Raw genomic sequence first — 22,156 nt, 5'->3', positions numbered from 1 at the left:
ATTCCACAACATCAAATTCATAAGTTGTACCTCCCATTTATGGAGTTATTGGTTCAGTATCCCAGACCCCTGCTAAATCTTCTTCCAAATAGAAGTCGGTCTCAAATGCTATTCCTAATAGTTTGTCCCAGAATCCACCAAGCCCTGGTAAAACCTCAGAGGTCCATGCTGTCCAATCTACCGGAACGGACAAATCCTAAAAAGGAAAGAAGAAAGCCAAGGCAAGGGTAAAGCCAATGCCCCAAAACAGGGTCCTCTCAAATTTTTTACTGGCGAATCTTTGCAACAGAAACCTAAGTATCCTCGTCTCATTTGCGAGGAAGATCGATACACTAAGGATTGTCCCCGATGATCTTAAGTTAGTCACTTGCTCAAAGGGACCCTCGTTGTCCTCAAAGATCCGTTTTCATCTCAGCAGACCCAAATGGTAGACCAACCCCAATCTGCTTCCTTCGGATCTCAAGTTTTCATGATGAATACGCCTATTAATGTGGCTACTAGATCGAAAGATTATCAAACTCCTACTTTGAAATTTGGGAAAGGGAAAGAAGCCACACCTTCTTCTTCTACCCTGAGCTCTGGCCCTCTTCATATTGAGCGCCCTAACCCTGATTCCGCTATACGGCTACCCTATCAAGGTGTGCTATGGAAATACTCGTATAATCCCAATGCCCAAGCTTCTCAACACTACAATATTGTTGAGGATTTGGATCAGGCACCGTTAGCCATGTTAGCTCTCGAGGTGCTCCAAAGATGCCCATCATAGCGGAAATCTTTGTTGTCAGCTATCGGGGGCATCGATCCCACTGATTCCAATTTGATATGTTTTGATCTAAAGAACCATGTTCCACGTCTTCCTCATCTTATTGCCTTTCTTATTCAGGTAAGCATCAATGAGAAGGCCATCCACTGAACTGTCATCGATGAAGGTGCTTCCACCTGCATCATGTTGACTGCATGTTGGAAGGCTATTGGTTCTCCTACTTTGAACCAATCTCTGAACACTTTGGAAGCTTTTGATGGGTGTCATTTGCGGCCCTTCAGTGTCTTACCTAACCTTGCCATCACTCTGGAAGGCAAGACAATGCAAGTTGAGGTAGAAATTGTTAACACCAATTTCAATTATAATATTCTACTGGGCTGAAGCTAGACCCATGCCATGCATGCCATGGCCTCCTCTTTATTTCGTGTGATTCATTTTCCCCATCAAGGGAATATTGTCACTATCGACCAGTTGTCTTTCTTTGCCTCTTCCTCCTCAAATGGAAATGTTCCATACATCAAGCACACTGGTGCTCCCTATGAGAGTGTGGGGGTAGGTATTTTCAAAGATTCCACCTTAATGGAATGTTTCCACTCCCACCTCCTCATGTTTCCTCTATCAATATGATCTCGGTCAAATCTGATCCTTGGGTCATACCTTCACTAGGTCTTGTTGATACCTAGGGCGAGGTTATGCTACTTATTCCCGTTGAATTCAATTATGTGGAAATTGTTTCGGCTTCGAGTTTTGCATCCTCTGATTCTTTTATGTCGAAGACCTCTCTCGATATGTACTCTCAATCCCGGTGGCTTAACACTTTGGAATCGCCTGATCCCTTAGCCAAGACCTTCCTTGCTGATGAAGGTATCATGGAAGTCATGTCTCTCTCATGTCATGTCTGACGATCATGTCTACCGTTTTTCAAAGAGTCCTCTTCTCCATTTCCGCTACTGATTGTCACTCACGAAGTATGGTTGGAAGGAAATTTGGGTAATATTACCCAAACATTATCGATTGATATTTCTATGAAAACCAGTATCGTTGAACATGTTCATATTTGGGTATCTTGTTCTCCAGATGAGATCAAGACATATACTCGTCTATTTCAGGAATTCCGTGATGTGTTTGCGTGGTCCTATGAAGAAATGCCTGGCATTCATCCTAGCACTGTAGTGCATGAAATACCAACTTATCCACATGCGAAGCCTCTTCACCAACAACTTCGCTCGGTCCACCCTAGGAAGGCCACTGCTATTAAGAATGAAGTTGAAAAATTTCTCAAAGTTGGGTTCATCTATCCCATCCCTCTTACAGACTGGGTGTCCAATTTTGTCCTGGTGACTAAAAAGCAGGGCATAATCCGTGTTTATGTTGATTATCAAGATCTCAATCATGTCTGTCCTATAGATAACTATCCTACTCCCTTCATTGATCAAATCATTGATGAATGTGCCACGAGCGAGATATTTTCCTTTATGGATAGTTTTTCTAGTTACAACCAGATCAACAACACATTGGTCGATCAAGAAAAGACAACTTTTATCTGTCTGTGGGGTACGTTCGCATACAAAAAGCTCCCTTTCGGCCACAAAATGTTGGGGCTACGTTTTAGTGAGAAATGTCCTATGTATTTCATGATATTCACAAAATTATCTAGCCTTACTTGGATGACCTTCCCACTCATTCTCGTAGGCGCCAAGGTCACCCAAACCATCTTCGATAGATTTTTTTCTACTGCAGACACTATAACATTTGGTTAAACTTGCACAAATGTGTTTTCTACGTAGAATCTGAATGACTCCTCAGCTTCATCATTTCCAAGGATGGTATTCGCCTTGATCCACTAAAAGTCAAGGCCATTGTAAATTTACCCCCTCCATCTTCACCGCACCAACTCTATAGCCTGCAAGGAAAGGCCAACTTTCTCCGTCGTTTTATACCCAATTATGTCAGGCTAGCCACAGGATTTACCGGTTGCTAAAACAAGGAACGCCCTTTATATGGGATGAGGTGGCCCAAAAATCTTTGATTATCTCAAGGCCGTCCTCATAAATGATCCTCTGTTGTAGCCACCGGATTATTATCGAGATTACTTCCTTTACCTAGTTGTGGCCCTTAGCACCATTTCTATGGTCTTGGTCCAAGACGACAACGAAGGCAATGAACATGTGATCTACTACCTTAGTCAAAATCTCCTCGACATTGAAGTGCATTATGCACATGTCAAGAAGTTGGCTTTGGTAGCTGTCCAGGCTATTTAATGCTTTCGGCACTATATCCTTCTGTGCATGACTACAGTGATTTATGAATGCAACCCCATGACCTATATCCTGACTCGTTAGTTGTTGGGGGGCAAATATTCTAAATGGATCGTGATCCTAAAAGAATTTGATTTGGTATTTACTACTGCCAAATCTAAGAAGTCACTCGTTTTAGCCGAATTGATTTGTTCCCTTCCTTCTAAGTCTCTTCCTGCTAGTGCAGTTGAACATCTTCCAGATGAGACCCTCTTTCTGATTAGCACCCTTGATCCATGGTATAGTGATATCATCGTGTATCTCTAGATGTCCACGTTCCAGATCACATTGACTAAGGATGATCACCGAAGGATTTGGCATCACTCCCAACCCTACCGTATTATTGGCGATACTTTATATCGTGTCGGTGTCGATTTAGTTATTCGTTGATGCCTTATGATTGATGAAGCTGAAAGGTTTCTCAATAATTACCACTCCAAGGCATGTTTTGGTCATATGTCTCATTACGATACCACTCAAAAAATCCTTCGCGCTGGTTATTTCTGGCTATCTATTTTCAAGGAATACATTCTTGTTATTCGCAAGTGCCACAAATGCCAAATTTACCAATGCAAGATGCGTGCCCCACCTGCTCACCTACACCTCGTCATTACCGTTGGTCCTTTTGCCAAATGGGGCATCAATTATATGGCATGTAACCCTCGTTTGACTGGGGGGCATGGCTATATTATCGTCGCTATGGATTATTTCATCAAATAGGCCAAAGCGATGCCTACATACTCTGTAGACGGTAAGATGACAACTCAATTCCTTTTCAACAATGTTATTTCTAAGTTTGGCATACCTCAAGCCATTGTTAGAGACCATTGCTCCCATTTTAGAGATTACATGATGGTTGAGTTGACATCTGCATTGGGCTTGCGCCACGATGTCTCGACCCCATATTACCCTCAGGCCAACGGCTAAGTTGAAGCTGTGAACAAAGTCTTGGTCACAATGCTTTAGCATACTGTTGGGATGCACAAATCAAATTGGCATCTCATGCTCTTTTTAGCTCTATGGGCCTACCAAACCTCAACCAAAGACGCAATTGGTTTCACACCATTCTAGCTGGTCTATGGTTTGGAAGCAACATCGTTGATCGATTGCAAGATTCCTTCACTCAAGTTAGCTGTTGAAATCCTCTCCGAAATGTCACCTCAAGAGGAACGCCTCTTATATTTAGAATTACTAGATGAGACTCGTCGTCTCGCCACTTTGGTCATTGAAGCACAAAAGAAACGGGTCAAATCCCATTTCGATCAGTCAGTGTCCCCTCACACATTCTCTAAGGGTGATTTGGTCTTACTATATGACCAAGCTAAAGATAAGCTGGGGGTAGCAAGTTCAAACCCAGGTGGCATGGGCCCTACATTGTGAAATGCATTTTGCATAAAGGAGCCTGTGAGATTATTGATTATGAAGGAAATCCTCTCGATAAGCCCCAAAACAGGCTTTACCTCAAGAAGTAATATGCTTAGGTCATTTTGCATGGTTACTTGTGTACATTAGTGTGTCATTCATTTTTGTGCAGTGTGGTTTTGTGTGTTAGTTTTCAAACAACTTTCCTATTTACTATGCTTTTCTTGCTTTGCAAATGTCTGCAACTCCCCACATTGGTTTCGTTGATGGTGCTTGCCGTAGTACCCGGAACCTATCATCCGCAGCATAGGCTATTTATGACCCTAATGGTGAGTTGATTGACCTTCAAGGTATCTGTCTAGGTCACACAACTAACAACATTGCTGAATATAGTGTGGTCATCGAACTATTGTCAAAAGCCATTGCTCTTGACATTAGAGAGTTGGTTGTCAACTTGGATTCACAACTTGTTATCCTTCAACTCAATGGGCAATATTCCATCAAAAACCCTCAAATATTGAGAATGTATCTCCATATCCGTCTATTGGAAAGACATTTTGATTACATTACATATCATCATATTCCTAGATGCATGAATACATTAATAGATACATTAGCTAATCACGTGTTGGATAGACATTTACAAAACATGTGAAAAGATAAAACAAACCATTTGTACCATAGTAGATAAGAAAATACAGCATATATATATATATATATATATATATATATATATATATATATATATATATATATATATATATATATATATATATATATATATATATATGGTGATAATGTTTGATACATCAGAACCCCAAAATATAATATGTGTGTCCAAAATAACATCGGTGGCTCATAGGCCTCATATATCTGTGGCATGCAGGCCCAAAAAAAAGTAAGTGCTGGACCTAGGAACTAATCAACATGGTGATCGTGGTAGCATGATACAGCTCGTGCAACTTGCATCAGCAATCGGATAATCTAATCCGAGACTCCCACTGTGTGTCTCTGGTATCAACAAGGAATGTCTCCTACCCGAGCATACTCCGGGATGCCACAAGTCAACCCCTCAAGGTTCCTTGTGATCTCCTCCTCATTGTCACTCCCTTCTTGATAGGCAGCGACAACATCAATAGGGCGGGGGACACACCTGGCTATTGGGGACATCCAAGCAGGCTGCTCTGGTCCAACGTCTGCATTAACAAGAGAAATGTTATAAGCACATATATACCAAAAACAATTAAGAAATCTCAAAATTAAAAAGTTGATTTTTTACCTTCATCACCAAAATCCTCTCCATCTAGTAAGGGCATGTCTGTATCTCCATAGAAGTCGGTGCCACTATATGGCCAGTCCTCCATGATGATTTTTTATCATCATAGCCATGAAAAAAATGCTAGTCTATACGACATGTGCTGGCCCCCAGTGATCCTAGGCATCAAATGACTCCAGCGAGCCATCCGCGGCTCGCATGGCATAGGAGGATCTACCTCAATCAGCTGATACTGGAACAATGGTACCTGTTCTAAGAAGAAGTTCATGAGCACAGATATGAAGCAGAATTTCTTCAGATTCCCCACCTTAGCTTTGGACAGTTGGCACTTTATGGTGACCTTCATGGTCTCTGCCAATTGAAGATCGTGGGTGGTGTGAAGTTAATAACATATATGAACTTCAACTTGTTGGTCTCATGTTCTACCTGGGACACTGCCACTCTGTTGATGGTCAACATAAGCACTCTCAGTGTCAGATCCTGAACACTGGAAATCTCAATCTTCCCACTCTTGGATTTCAGGGCCTCAGGACAGTGTTTAGCAAGAAATGAAGATATGCTTGCCCCAATTGGTCGTGACTCGTACAAGTTTACTGGTTCCTCTATTCAAGACGGTCCATTGATGAAGTATATATCTGAAGTTTCCAACTCCAGCTCCTAGTCGCCAATGACAAATGTCTCTTGATTAATGTCCTAAAGACTAATAAGGTACCAAGCAACTCGGGTTGCGCCCGCATCCCTGGCGTGAGAAAGAATTTGAGGAGCTCGCAAGCCCTCAAAGCTTCCAAGCAATTTAGCTCATTCATTGCCTAGGTTTCAACATCCTCATGTTCCTGTTCTTTCCATTCCATCATTTTCAGCGATTCTTTCTTGCAGAAGCATTAATTTGAGTCAAAAATCATGCTTGGCCCATAAAATTTAAGTTTTAACAGTGATTTTTTGAGGAAATAGGGTTTTTCCCTATTCACAGTGTTGACACACCTGTTTTAAAAACAATTGCACCGATGGTGTGACTAGATTTTTTAATCATCCTCAGTCGGTGCAATTCTGTGCCTGGAAGTCGTGCCGACCAAAGGCAAAAAATTATTTACAAAACCCCCTCAAAAAACTAAAAAAAAGGTTAAAAATATAAATAAAGGACATGAAAATGGAGCTCAGGGCTTTGGCTTTTACTTGTAACTTGCAGCTCAACGATTGACCTCCTAGATCTCTCACAATCTACTCTGGAACAATTAGGGAAAAAGTGAGTAAAAAGTTTCCACAAGAAGGTAAAATGGTAAATGGTAAAAATATTTTTTCTTTTCTCCTTTTTATTCATATTTTCATAAAAATATTAGGTTTTTGTAAATATTTCAACCTATTTTGCCTCAAGAACTAGATAATACACTTTACCTTTTTGCATAGTGATAGGTGATGGACATTTGGTGATGATGACAAGTCATGTTTCAACTCTTTTCTTGACTCGTTAAGCTCATATGAAAATATTGCCGAGTATGTTTTCCCTTTTGACGCATAAAAGAAAATAAAATGGGGGGTCTGATTTCAAGCTCTTTTCCAACCCTTTAAAAGGGAAAAGATGCTTGAGCCCTTGTCATTTCGAACTCGTTAATGGATGTGAAACATTGTGTGCCCAATACAAGTTGACCCCTTTTACAGGCTGGGAGGCACTATTTACGAAAAATGTTCTCCTTGACTGAAATGGTCAAGCGGTTCTCTCAAGTATCATTTTCTACCTTTTCGGGCTCGAGAAACACAAACGTATGAAAAGGGACCATGTGGAGTTTTCTTTTACATGTATTTTTGAAACTCTCTAAACATGAAAAAGATACCAAGTTACACCTTTGTCAAACTTTTTAAACTATTAAATGACATTGGATTCGTCACCATGATGAACATGATCTTCTCCTTCTTAAGGCTCGTTAAACTTACTAGGTCGGATTCATCTGAAGGATGAACTTACAGTGCAAGCATATGATATCCTATTCAAGCTTGTGATTAAAAAATAATTGGGGTACCTTCCAGAAATGGTGGGGGAAAATTTAGAAATCTATCATTTATGTCGACAACTCACTCTTGAAAATGACACTTTTTGCTTTGTGTCAGATTGGGATATCCTCCTTTGTATCGTTAACATTCCTAGGTTTGGGCCTTTCATTTTTTCCTTCCATTTGATCTCTGCCACGTCATCATGACCACCTATCCCATGGATCCAAAAGCTGCCAAACTTCCAATTGTGTTGCCGATATGTTCAATAGTTGTCCTTTCGTAGTTACACTTGCCTCTATTTCTCTATATCGCCCAAAATCATTTTGCATCCTTTCATTTCGTGTTGATGACGTGGGAAACATTATGGCCCTCCTTAGACATGGTCATTTCCCATCGACTTAAGCTCATTATCTAGGAAGTTTACCGAGAGAATCCCTTCCAGTACCTTAGAGCTTGCATGCCCTAATGGCAAGTTCTTCACACTCGACGACAAGTTAACATCATTGGCTTTCGATACAGTGATTTCTCGAGTGTTTGACTTCAGTTCCTCTATTCACATTCCGTGGATTGTGTTGATAGTACCTTGAGGACCATTGTCATTATTCGTGGTTTATCGCATTCTTGTTAAGAGTTTACATCATTAACTAGTAATCAATCAACTTTCTAGCATGTTCGATGTCAACACATCTATTCACATGTTAGAATTTGTACTTTCATCGGGTTGTGTTGGAGCGCAAGACCCTGGACTCAGATCACAAAAGTCCAGGTTGCGAAGTTATGTGACGTTGTCATGTTGATATGCATGTCTCTTTCCAATGGATGGTAGCGACCATACCATGAGTTATCATATGTGATCCTTCTCATTATTGGATGGTTGCGACCATACCTTGGTTTCATTACGATCCTATTTGACAGATGGCTACACCCATACCTAGATCCATTTACATGATCATTCTTTGGATGGGTGCATCCATGCCACGATTCTTCTATCATTTGATAGAGTTCTCAGTTATGTATGTGTATCTGCACTTTCTTGCAGGTTTTTTGATGGCAGACTATGATTCCCCACACTGATTCATAAAGCATTTCATCCCTCACTCTAGCTCGGCCTTCAAGCTTTAGGGGGCATATGTTACACAACATTTTTTCATTGTCCTTGTACTCCTCATTCCTTGATCTTGGAGGACCTCTACAGTGAACCCTACATTCTTTCCCTTCATGAAGAAACCCCCATTGTGTCCCTCTTCATGAGTAGATCAATTCCCTTTTGCACCATTTCCCCTGAAACTTCTATTTTGCCTAGTTTACAAGACTGGTGCTAATGGCCCTTATCTTCCTTGTGCTGATATGCAGGGATTACCACTATCCTAGTGCGGATAGGAGTGACTGAGCTTTATTCTAGTCATTCTGGTCCTCTTATGGAAATTTTTTTAAATAAAGAGCTGAAGCTTCCAGCTCTAGAAGCTTCGTAATAGAAGTCTGGTAAATGGTTTGGCCAAATGGGGTCAAGGATGTTAGTTTGGGCTCCTTTCCCCTATAATGATGGAACTAACTCAAGGGATAAGACCTTCTCCCATGACAAGAGGATCCATCTCCCATCCATTCATCCTATATAAGCCTCCATTTTTCCTGAGCACAAGCTAGTGTTAGTGTTGAAGTGTTAATGTTGGTGTGCTAGTGCTATTTAGGTTTGGAATAAACAACAAGCTATTCATAGTTGTAGCTATCTAGTTGTGTGAGGGAAAAGTATGATTTGGTTTGGAGTGAAGCCTAAAGGGAAGATCCTTAAAACTATTGTTGATTGAGGCCATCATGGAATGCTAGTAGAAGTGTGTGGGAACCTGGTCTTGTCAGAGGAGAACCGCAACGTCAAGACAATGGTTGTAATCTCTTCTTGATATCAATATATATGCAACTATCGATTGATTTCCTATATGATTTTTCATCGTACATATTCATGGCTTAATTTTTCTTAACTTGTTAAGTAGGTTGAATTACAATTTATCTATTATCACTGTTATTGTTTGTTGTTGTTTACTTGTTTCAGGCATTTGAAGAAGGAAGCGAGAGATAGCTGGAGCGACCAAGCAAGGACATCATCAAATGGGATAAGCATACTAAGAGGTGGGCCCTCTTAACTGGTTCTAACCTAAGGAAATCTTCCATAGAATGTATTTGTTATGGCTAGACCCATTGTTAGACTAGAGGAGTTTGTTTGTGTCCGCACTTATAATTTTACTTCACCACACCTATCCTGAAGACTTCATTTATAGCCTATGACTCCCAAAACTACTTAGAACTTACTTGCTTAGCTCTTTTTATAGATCTTTTACTGCTGACTTTACTTTACAAAATAAGGGCAGACAACACTTTATGACTCATGACACCTTCGTGCTCCGCGACCACAAAATGTGCAGTCTTTACAACTTTATTACAAAATTCGACCCAAAACATGGGCTTTTAGCCCCAAAACTATCCTTGGGGGATTCCATTCCCAACAGGCCCCCAACACAAACATCATGACTTGCCCTCAAGTCACTTCGTAGGTGCAAAGATCTTAGCACGAAGACCTCCCAGCTCGACCCGTGTGACTGCAACCTCAACAGTGCACTTTGCAACTGCCTGCTTCGCGTTTTCAACCATCTGCTCGGTCACTGCTCCTAAACTATCAGCTTGAAACTTTTGTTGAGTTTCTCGCAGAGTTGCAAGCTTTCCTTCAATAGAGGCTATCACCATGTAAGCCTCATCCAGTCAGGGCTTCAGTCATGCCTTCAACACTGCTTCCTTGTGTAGTGCTGCATCCACCTATTCTTTCAGCTGCTTGGCCTCCTGCAGCTTCGCCAATATTTTTGTGAGTGTTATGGTTCACGCTATCCATTTGACCTCATCATAGCGCTGCTGTAGCTCATGTGCTTCTGTCTCCAGTCATTGTATATTAGGGTCCTCCTGCAAGCTTGTCAGGACCTCGAACGACTACTCAAAAAGTTGCGTTCGGTGTGCTACTGCACTGTCAACCACTGCTACTGCTATTGCTCCTTTACTTCTGGTGGAGTTGAATGCTGGGCCTTCAATCGTAAATCTATGATATGCAAGTTCAACTTCAATTCAACCCTTTCCATTTCTGTACGAGCATCGCGCACCCTCGTGGCCAGCTTGCGGATGCGCGCCTAGACTGGTTCTTCCAAAGGAATGGCCAAATCTGGACCATTCGACATGCCTCCTTAACGACCTATATTATGCACTTGTTTTGATTGGTCACCTCAGTCACAACAGTGATGGAAGAGTCTCATTGTAGTGCCATCTTCTCATTTTTAATCCACTACTCACTAATCACCTGGAGGGTGCGGTGCTCATGGGCCCTCAACTCTACAATCACTCCATCTTGCAATAGGTGGAGTGCTTCACGAGGGAGCGTAGCAAGATTCAACCCTACTCCCTTTAAGGCACTGATAGTGGCGCTGACAACTTCACTCTCCATGGTCAGTGCTCCATCAGGTAGCACTATCGTGCTCGAGGCCTTCGCGCACAACATCTCAACAGCTTCTGAAGTGCTGATATCAAGGCTGGTAGACACCGTGCCAGCCTGTGACGCGTGGGTATGCAGCTCCTACAAACCTATCTGAATAGCCCCAAATATTATTTGTTGCTGCTGCTCAAACTGTTGTAGGGCCTTTGTAGTGACATCCCTCACTCTATCACCGATGTCATGCAAATTGCCCTCTGTGAGGGTGATTGGGTCCAGTGATGTCTTAGTATCCTTGGATTTCTTCTTGGACCCTCCTTCCTCTTGCTCCCTTGGATGCTTGATGCGGCCGGACATCGCCTGTGGGTCTGCGCTATTCTATTTTGTCTACTCGTCTATCTCTTCCTTTGTCTCAGGTGAAGGTGACCTCGCGCCTTTATCAGATCCCCACTCTATTCCTCTTGTTTGCTTATCTTCCTGCTAAGAAGCATCGTGCTTTACCTAGGCCTTGTCAGTGGCCTCCTTCTTTCTCTTGTCAGCCAACTACATCATCTTTAGCTTGGCCTCCTCCTTCTTTCTCTATGCACCGGACTTGCTCCCTCCCACTGCCAAGTCTGTTGTAGTGTTCCACTTTGCTGGCCATCAATCAAGTACTGCATGAATGGCATCATCTGTTGCCAGGTAAGGCAATTCATACCATTTCTATGCAGGCTCCTTCTACGCCCTGATGGCCACATGGTCAAAATCTTCTTTGAGTTCTGTGTACCCTATAGGATGGCAAACACTATAAGTGACAGCCACAGTTTGCGATTGATGGCCATGCAGATGTTCATCTCCATCAAGATCTAGAATATCTTGTTGTCCTTGACTCATTGTGCATCCTTGGTCATCCACAGCACAGTGTACTTCACTACATCTGGTAGGTCTGGCACAACTGAAGGGCATTGGTTGTCCTCTAATAGCTCCCACACTACCAGCACAATCGATAGCAAGAGCCATGCATAGTGGAACATCTTGCTGAGCTCCTATGCTTCGTGGTAGTTTGCAAGGAACTCACCATGGAGATAGTCTGCCCAATTGAACTAAACTCCTTCGGCGCACTGGGCTGCTAGCATGACAACAAGCACTGACACCTCATCGGTGTGACACTTCCTCATCACCTTTCCTGTTGAAATATGCGGTATCCACCTTTAAAGCAGGGTCACAGATGCTGGATATGGCATATACATGCAACTTCTTTACCAATTTAAACTTCTCTTTCATGGCCTCCACGAGGGCCTGCTCACCACCTTTTCCACCAAATATCATGGCCGGAGTTTCTCCTATGTAAGGAAACCATGTGATCCTGTGGATCCACTTGTCGGTGATGGGTATTAGCTCCTCCATCCACAGACACCCATCATGCACCAAGCATAGTAGTTTCTTGATGACCAATATTGTAACTGAGGTGTGGTTGTAGTGCAGCACCCAAAGCAGGTTGAGTAGTCATGCCTTGTCTACTCCTCTGAGCCACCTCCATGGCTCCAATGCAGTAATTCTAGTGGTTGTATCGACGATGCGACACATCAACTGCTCAGTCACCAGGTGTGGGAAGCTCTCATGGTTGGCCAAGTCCCAGTCTTCGAGCTTTAATAGAGGAACCCTCCCCAAGCGCAGTCCTTCGAAAACAATTTCATCCTACAATAGAGGGGTTTGCAAGGGGACCTTGCTCTCATCGATATATTTTGGAACCTTCATCTTGCCCTTGCATGGAGGGATGTACTTAGGCAACCAAGTGATAGGGTCAGTTCCCTGGGTTCCAACTTCCTCCACATCGACTCCCACATCCTCATCATCCATCAAGATGTCTTCGATATCTTCCTCCTTAGGCTCTAGATTGATGGCTTTTCCCTTCTCCCGTGCGGTAGGATTTGGTTGGTTTCTTCTTGGCAATGTGTGCACTGGTATCACAGGTTGCTTACCCTTTTTATCCTTCGTGCTCTCCTTGGTTGGGTTCAGCTTTGGTCTCAGCGTCCTTGGTGATTTGGAGACTTCTGCTAATACTTAGGCAACTTCGAGAGCAGCTTCTTTGGCTTCCATCTCAATTTTTGGAACCAACTCCTCTACTTTAGTATCTATAGCTTCTGTGGGTGCCAACATGATGTTTTGCGAGAACTCCTGTATCTTCTTCAACAATGTCTCAAACATTGAATTGGCTTTTAGAAGTTTGAAGTGCTCACAATTCATGTGTGCCTGAGAACTCAACAACTCAATTCTCAAAATGCCAAGTGTTTTTCACTGGATAGCCACCTATAATTTATAGGGCATTTTGAATTCAAATCCGACCGTTCCCCCCAAATTCGGTTCATTAATACCGGATTGGTAGCAGATTTCCAAGGATCTTATCCATAAATTTCATCTTAAATTCCGATTTCCTGCTCCATTTGGCCACATTTCTACCGTCACATCATGAAAAGTCACTTTAACAGTCACTTTTCGGCTAACCTACGCTATTTCTCCCTAGGTAGCACTAATCCCTTCGTGCTACCACAAACCCTGTGACACTTCCTTTCTTTGCACAATCCTCCAATCGTGAAGCTCCCCAACCTGTGCAGTGTAGTTTATAGTCTCGCGCCTCCTTTCAAATGCCTAGAGTGCTAAGACTATGCTACCTTCATATAGTCACATGGTTGGACCACCAATGTATGGCTTCAAGCAACTGCCATTCACCTTTCCTGGGAAGGGTTCTCCATTCATTTTGACCAGCTGTACCACTCCTCCATCAATAATCTCCTTAATGACATAGGGCCCTAACCAATGCATTTTGAATTTCCTTGGAAATTTATCAAACTTATTGTCATATAAAAAAACCAGGTCATTTACCTTAAAGGTGTGCAGCTTAATGTGTTGATCATGCCATGATTTTTTGCGCTACTTTTGGACCTGTTAGTGAAATTCAGCTAGAAATATTTCTTCCTCAAGCTCAGCCAGCTGCATAAGCCTCTCTTCTAGGGTTTTGCGATCCATCATACCCATGAGTGCCACTATGTATAGACTAGGCACAGTGTATTCCATGGGCATCACTGCTTCAACACCATATACAAGCCTAAAGGGTGGTAGACCAGTCAATTTCTTGCATGTCATCTTATATGCCCATAGTACTGCAAGTATGCACGGGTCCCAATCACTTCACTTAGCATTGCAAACCTTGGTCAACACATTCTCCATCACTTTATTGAATGCTTCCACCATCCCGTTAGCTTGTGGGTGATAAGGCATACTCTTATGGTGATATACCTGAAATTCCCCCGTCAGCGCGTTGATCGTTTCATTCAGAAGGTGCATACCATGATCACTCATCAAAATATTTGGACATGCAAATTGTGTCAGTACATAATCAAAGAGGAACTTTGTAGTAGTCATGCCTATGTAATCCTTCATAGGCTCTGCCTCCACCCATCGAGTCAAATACTTCGTCATGGTGATAATGTATTTCGCTCCCATCTTCTTTCCTTGGGGCTGAATGGGTCCCACAAAATCTATTGCCCATTTTTCAAAGGGTTGTAACATCATCTTTGGATTCAGAGGCATCTCATCCCTCCACAATGGCCTACCAGTCCTTTGACATACATGACATGCTTTGCAGGATGCTTTTGAATCCTAATGGAGGGTTGGCCACCACAACCTTGCGCGTAGAATCTTCTACGCGGTTGCTCTCCTTGCATAATGTCCTCCTGTGGCGCCCCCATGAGTGTCCATGATGATAATTCTCATTTCAAACTCCAGTACATATCATCACAATATCTCCTCAAACCCCATTTTGTACAGATGCCTGGCAATGACAGAAAATTCTGTTGCACGCACCACTAACTCCTTCTGCTAGACGGTGTATCCTTCTAGGGTAGTTCTTGTCATTAGGAAGTGTATGATATATTCAAAATGACCATCCATGATGTGTACTATAAATAGTTGTGCATCAGGAAATCCCTCCTCCAAGTTAGTTGGCTCTTCCCTTGTTTCGATGCACGACAGATGGTCTGGTCCTGCGTTTAGTCATCTAGGTTTCACAATAACTTCGAAATCATACTCCTGGAATAATAAAAACCACCTAGAGATTCTCCACCAGGTATTTCAAGCAGAATGATCCATATACATCTTAAAATGGCCACCCAACAAATAGTGTCTAAACTTTTGGAGTGTGTATACCATGGCTAACCCTTCACACTCGGAGGTGGAATAGTTCTTCTCCACCTTGGACAACCTTCTGCATGCAAACACTATAGGATTGTCTAAGTCTCCTATGCAAACCTATGTCAGTACTACTCCCAATGCTATACATGACGCATTGACATGTACATGAAACTCCTTCTTCCAATCCAGGAAGACTAGAATCGTCGCGGTGACCATCTTTTCTTTCAATACATACAAGCTCTTCTTACAATCCTCGTTCCGGCAGAATGTGACATCCTTTTCCAAAAAATTTTCCATAAGCACAGTGCTCTAGGCATAGCCTTTGATAAACTTTCTGTAAATCCTATATGTCCTAGGGTAGTGCGCAACTGTTTCACACTCCTTTGTGCTTCCAAGTTAAGTATCACTGCAATCTTCGTGGGATCTACCATCAGTCCATGTCTACAAACCACATGACCGAGGAGGGTCTCAAAAGGAACACAAAATAGGCACTTCTTTAGATTGAGCGTGATCTAGTATCTTCGACAGGTATCTAGCATCAGGAACAAGCTTGCCACATGGTGCTTCACCAATCCAAACATAGTCTAGTCATCAAAGTATACTTCGAGGAGCTTGTGAATAAATTTTTTGAATGCCGCAATGACTACTCGTGAAAAATCACAGGCTTATTCTTCAATCCGAAAGGCATTACAGTGTACTGAAAACACCCCCAATCAGTCTCAAAGGTTGTCTTACTCCTATCCTCCAGCATGATTTTGATCTGATGGTGCCCAGAGAACCCATCAGTGAAGGAATATGCTTCCTGGCCACCTACATTGTCCAACACTACATCAGTGAATGAAGTTGGGAAAGGATCATGTACACAAGTGTCATTCAACTTCCTAAGATCTACGCATATCCTTATTTCATCCTTCTGCTTCTTTTCCTATACCACCATTGGGCTTACCCAATTAGATTCTTCTACGGGCTCAATGATGCCTACTACCAGCATCTTATCTAGCTCTAAGAAGACCTTCTCTTATACTTCGGATTGAGATAGTAAGGTCTTTGCTTAACCGGTTTCACATCTGGCTTCAACATGATCTTCATCACACCCATGTCCTCGATTATCCCTTTTAAATCCGTAAAATTGGTAGGGAAAAAATCCTGGTATTCACAGAGCAATTCAGCTACCTTATCCATCGTCGCATCATCCTAGTAATCTCTAATCTTCCCGAATTTACTTGTTTCGTTTTTAGCGGCACTGTTGTTCCTTAAGAAACCAATTTCCTGGCTATAGGGAAATTTTGCTTAAGACATTAATAAATATTATTTACTGTCACTTATTGTTTATTATATTCTCAAATGAAGGACTTGGAAAACTTAGCCTTAGACTCTTAATACATGTATGACCAGAACATCTCGGAATGCCATTTGTTGCTAAATATAAATGATGAACGAGGAAAGTTTGAATGGGAAGTTAAAGACAATATGTTGATCTCTCACAAGAACTATTATCTGTAACTCAGAGGAATTATGATCATCAGAAATAAATCATAGACAATATGTTGGTCTTCCACAGAAACTACTATCTATAACTTGGAAAGGAAGTGAGGACTTTAAGTATAGGAGCGCTCTTTAAGGGATTTTACCTTGCAACTTCATTACTACACTTAAAAGAAGAAAACATTGCATGACACATGATAGTGAAACTTACAAATTATATGCAACAATTCCTGGAAACTTCTGGTTGTTTCATTAATCAATGATGTTATGAGAAATACAGTGGCCTAGTTCTCCAAAATTCCAACCCTTTTTTGGTAAATGTTTCCACTTATTATACATTGTGGAACATTTATTGATTTCTGAAACCTATATAACTACTTTCTAACTATATGAAATAAAACTTCTATAGAATTTACAGAGGGTAAAAAACACCTTGAAGAACAAGAAATAACAATAACAAAACTGAATTTAGAAAGAGATGGTAATTGCTAGCTTGTTCTGCTTAATCTGCTGTTGAATTACTCTGTAAATGCCTTAATCTACTTTAATCATGATAAAGTGTGTTTAACTTGTGAAAAACCTGGTTACACATGTATCAGATTCGACCAACTGCCTTTTCTTCAAATCTGGCCATATCATTGATTTTAATGAAAATAATGCAAACCTTTTGTTTACCGTGAAACTCAAAAAGTATTAAATATGTCTCATAAATCCATTAGATCCGAAAACCCATCACATAGTCGGCATTTTCCATATATATATATATATATATCAACATAATGTTAGACTTACGCATTAATTCTTCAAAACTGCCCTTTTTCCATTATATACTTTATAACGAAAATATACTGTAAGATATGCTTTTTCCACTTATCGCAATCAGCCCAGAAACCATATATATAAATACTATAATGGTCGCGGACCCGATGGAATAATTAACCATAATGCATGTAATATCAAGTCTGTCCATTGTAAATCGCAATCGGCGACTAGCGAGGTCATATATATATCAACGTTGTGCAAAGGTTGTGGACTCGACGAAACTATAAATCGTAGCGTAATCCATATCAGGTTTAGCCTACCATTACCGCGGACCCACTGAAGTTATAAATGCAACACATAATCTTTTGGGTCTGGCCTATCCATATCGCTATCGGCATAGTTATATGTGTATATATTAAAACAAATACGATAGCATAGACCCGCCAACTTATAAAATATAACATAAATGTATTTCGGGTCCGCAATCGTGAATCGCAATCGATGGATCCCAACATTCATGGCTCTGCGGTGTAGCAGACCTGACGGGACTTTAAACCACAACATATTTACCTTTTGGGTCTGACCCTTCAATGTTTTAATGCTTGTTTCTTTATAAACCTGATATATTACATATATATGTATATATGGTTATGGCTCCGTTGTTATACAAAAAAATGACCTCCTCATCAACTCAGAGGTGAAAGACATGATGACTGAAGCAAAGACCACAATTGTAGGCCTTGATTCCACACTAACGCTGGTTGCACACTAAAAACCTACTTTATAAAGCTTGTTACCAAGCCTAAGGGAGCATTAGTGACCCCACTAACTCATGTTACTAGTGAAGGGGCAGCGTTAGTGAAACTAAGGGAAGTTCAATGGGTCAAGCCAACAAATTGACTCACAAATATCTAGATATTTATCCCTAAATTTTCTCAAGACAAGCAAGGAAACATCCAAAATTAAGATATTTGGAGGATTTCTAATCTAAGAAAAGAAGGAAAATGGGAAAGAGCTGAAAAGCAGAGCAAGTTCATTGCTTTTTCCCTAGTGAACTCTAGGAGGAGCTTGGCAACCCTAACTTGATTGCTATATAAGCAAAGTGAGGGTTATTGTGAAAGGGGTCAGAGAATTTGAAAGGATAGCCCACTAAGTTGTTGTGAACTATCATACACTTGAAGAAGTGAGCTGAAAGAGAGAGAGAGAAGAAGAAGAAGGGGAAAGGGAAGACTGATAGAATGGATGGTTGTAATCACTCTTCCATTATTAATACAGAACTGCAATTGTGTTCCCTACTCCATAGTGTTGGTAACATTGTTCATTGAGTTGTTCATTCTGATACTTGTTTAGATGAGTGGTTTAGTTGTATGCAAATAGATGTTCATTGTGCATTCATATATTAGTTTTCAAGATTGTATGTTGTGATTGTTTTTTGCTTTGTGCAAGAATTGATTTGAAGCCGGCTTTGAGGGAGTTCTTCTTGGCTACATAGCGATCTCCAAACAAATCTAGAAGGAGACTTGAGGTAATTCTCTTTCCATACTTTGTTAACTTATATTTGATAGATGAACATGTGTATAACTTGGTAGCTTTTGTAGATAATCTTATAGTCTGTCGAAGGTCCTAGGAAGGCCTTTGAGGGTAGTTTTCATTCTCCATACACCATGCATTTTACCCCATAGCAGAATTGGCAACTCCACTGGGGACTATACATCTAGTTCCCAATTTACCCAGACTCTTCTCTGTTCTCTCTTATTTCTAAGAGCTCCCTATTATTTAGCAATCCTTTTTATGATCCACCAAATATCTTACTGCATCCTACTAGTATACATTCATCTCTGAAACTGATCTTGGAAACCCTTGTTTTGCAAGCTTTCCCACACTAACGCGGGTTACCAAGCTACACAGAGCTTTATAAAGCATTGTACCTGTGTACAGGGAGCACTAGTGACCCTACTAACTCTCTGTAACCACTGTTATAGAGCGTTAGTCTCCCTTTGCCTTCGTTTCCAGTAGTATCTATGGACCAAAAGGGATGGAAAATATTCAATAAAACATTTTTCTGAAAGAAAGACTAATATTTTGTATTCATCCTTCTGTTTAAATAGTTGTGAGTTGCTTCATTTTGGTTTTCAGTAGGTGTTAGGAAATATTGGAAAAGAATCTTTTGGTTATGCATGTGTTGAAAGACTATAGATGCACAGACGAAACTATGAAAATGTGAAAAATATGAATATGTAGAATAAGGCTTGTTTGCATCAAATTGAAAAAAAATTCAAAGCATTGTTTTTGCATGATTTATTGAGTCAAGAGTCTCACCATATTTCATACGTCAACACCCGTACCAAAGACAAATAATCAAGTACACATAAAATTTACATTAAAATCAATCAGTTACTTTTTTTAGAAAACCAACATTAGCTAGGCTAGGATCTTGGGATAAGCATGTGAGTGAACTGCCCAAGGTTGAAAACCAAAACTAGTGTCATTAACGAGTGAAAAAATCCTTCTGCACTCATATTACTGAGACCACTCCACTAACAACGGAGAAAAATATGAGACAACATCGAACTGTAATTGAAGGTAGCCCACCTTCTCTTACAATTCCTTTGGGCATTCTGTGTACTGGGGGTCCCTTTGGGGATTTCGAAACTAAGTCGGGGACTCAAGTATCCTACCCACACAGCGTGTTATCTATGAACATGTCCCCCCCAGTGATGTCTGTGATTTGAGGTATCTCTAGTGGCCAAAATTATAGGGACTTACACAAGGTGACTGGGACGGGCTGTCGTGGTACCTAACACAAATGGACCTACTTTGTCTTCAGTTTTTGGGAGGGTGCTCGTCTTCATGAGAGTACTTGGCCCCTCAATCTGAGCTTCGAGAAAAGCTCTAATGTAACCATAACTATACATCTGGCCATCCTTCACTGTTATTCATTGAGATACCAGGTTTCATCTCTGGTGATCGATGCTTATCAGACAAGGTATTTTCCCTCTATTTGTTGATTGATAGAATTAGTGTATTTTTTATATTAGGTACCTGAATGTTATCATTTTGAGACTTTAACGGACATCACAATAAAAATTTATTGATAAAATTAACGGTCACCGTGGCTACATCGGGCCCTCGTCGTCACTCTAGACAATTGTTAGGAGTTCCTCCACTCATTGTGGAGGATTCGCCGAGCTCCAGTGAACCAAATTCCCCATCTTCAGGGAATCAGTCTCCCAAATCTCACACGAGATATATTTGGACAACTGATGATTCAAGTTTGCCAAAGGATTTCTTCACGGAAGGATTTCTTCCTCATTTTAACCCTCCGCTCACAAGTCAGTTGGACCCACTCTTGATTCCAGTGGCACCAGTACTTCCTGCTTTAGTAGTTGGAACATTTCCATCTATCCAGTCGATGACTAATGGGTTGTGGAACTTTAGGGACACTTTTGGTCCTTCACCACTCCCCCAGTCGACAATCTCCACAACACCAGTAATGGCGAATCCCGCTATCCCATTTGTCCCATGTACAACCACTCACATGACACCCTCTATGAGTGGAACCCAGTAGATGCCAGGTTCCACCCCTATGGTGCCACACTGCATACCTTCGACAAGTGCCACATATAGTGCTCCTTATAACACTCAATGCGGCACTATGGGAGCGGTTCCCGTTTACCAACAATATGGTCGACCGCCTATGTACAGGTCAAACCCCCAGACTCAGACACTTGGGGGGGTTCCCAATATGCACATGCCGGTAGTGTTATAGACATTTTTGGGCACTACAACCCCAAGCATAAAATGTCCATAAACCAAGGACTCCTAAGTCCCTAAAGGTGTTGTTCCAACCCCTAAAAGAACAAGGTCAACTGATTACAGCATCTCCCAGAAGTTCTCTATGAAAAACTACTCAGAACTGGTCAAAACTGGACCATTTCACCTGCTCCATAGGCAAAGTGCATTGCATATCACCTGAATACACACAGTATGTGTGTTGCATTTCAAAAAGCCCTTCTATGGGGTATGATGGTGAGAAGAGACAAATGGCAGGGTTAATCCGCAAGGTGGAGAGGCATGGAATCTTCCAGAAACTTCTCCTGTGACACTTGCCTCTCTGAATTCGACCAGGGATGAGTAAGAGATCATCAATCTCCAAGTGGAATCAAGAACTATTAGAGGGGAGAAACTAATCAAATCTCAAAAGCTGACTCACCTCCCTTGCAGACATCTATATATGGATCCCTCATCCCAGAGATCCAGAGGCTGGAATTTTGTATCTCGTAAGGAAGTGTTGCTAGTTTATTGGTGCAATATGATAGTGTTGGGTGATCTAAGCTTTTCATGAGGTGAAGAAGGGCTTCTTGCTGAGAGGATGATGCTGGGTCAGAACAATTGGTTGTAACTCTCTTGGCTCTTTCTTAATTATCAATAAAGCTATTCAAATTTTCCTCCATACTCTTGTGTGATTTATGTTTTATGCATTTGTATGGTCAATTTACATCTGATCCTAGATTGTTTATGATAATAGATCCATGTTCTCGTACAGTGTTATGCTGCTTTGATTCTACAGGTACTCTGTGAAGCTGGGTATA

The sequence above is a fragment of the Pinus tabuliformis genome, chromosome 2_1 (genome assembly GCF_031772625.1).
Source record: "Pinus tabuliformis cultivar Carrire ecotype Pingquan chromosome 2_1, CPIR1, whole genome shotgun sequence".
Taxonomy (NCBI): Eukaryota; Viridiplantae; Streptophyta; class Pinopsida; order Pinales; family Pinaceae; genus Pinus; species Pinus tabuliformis.
The sequence above is the reverse complement of the archived record's forward strand: the minus strand, read 5'-3'. Positions refer to the sequence as shown.